The following is a 669-nucleotide window of genomic DNA, read 5'->3' as shown; positions in this document are numbered from 1 at the left end:
ATTTGAATCGCTTCTCTTCGTGCTTGCCAAACCCTGCCTTGGCCATAAAGGTCGTAGGATCTCTCCCCACCTGAGAATATTTGGGACATTATGGACAGAGCCTTGCAACCATCTCCGGAATTTGACTATCTAACGCGACATAAAGCACTCCGTCTTCAGGCCACAAGTGGCCCATCGGGACCATCCGACCGCCGTGTCATCCCCGGTTGAGGATGCGGATAGGAGGGGCGTGTGGTCAGCACACCGCTCTCCCGGTCGTTTTGATGGTTTTCTATGACCGGAGCCGCTACTATTCGGTCGAGTAGCTCCTCAATTGGCATCACGAGGCTGAGTGCACCCCGAAAAATGGCAACAGCGCATGGCGGCTGGATGGTCACCCATCCAAGTGCCGGCCAAGCCCGACAGCGCTTAACTTCGGTGATCTCACGGGAACCGGTGTATCCACTGCGGCAAGGCCGTTGCCCCCAGTTTGACATACTGCACCACAATATTCCTCAGGAGTACATCCAACAACTCTATCAATCAACGGCAAGCCGAATAAGCCTCTTGCGTTAGGCTGAGAGGTCGATCAACGTGCTATTGACTTGCTCAGTTTGTCAAGCTCTCTCTGATGAATAAAGCATCCAGTTTTTCGGAAACTGTATTCATTTGTCTGACTGTACATACACG

At 52.5% G+C, this 669-nt stretch overlaps 1 pseudogene; it reads right to left on the bottom strand.

Moving 5' to 3' along the window:
• Window positions 1-346: 346 nt before the first annotated feature.
• On the bottom strand, window positions 347-463 carry LOC124556352 (annotated as a pseudogene).
• Window positions 464-669: the final 206 nt, after the last annotated feature.

The sequence above is a fragment of the Schistocerca americana genome, chromosome 1 (assembly GCF_021461395.2).
Source record: "Schistocerca americana isolate TAMUIC-IGC-003095 chromosome 1, iqSchAmer2.1, whole genome shotgun sequence".
In the NCBI taxonomy this organism is placed as follows: domain Eukaryota; kingdom Metazoa; phylum Arthropoda; class Insecta; order Orthoptera; family Acrididae; genus Schistocerca; species Schistocerca americana.
This window is presented reverse-complemented; position numbering and strand designations above follow the sequence as displayed.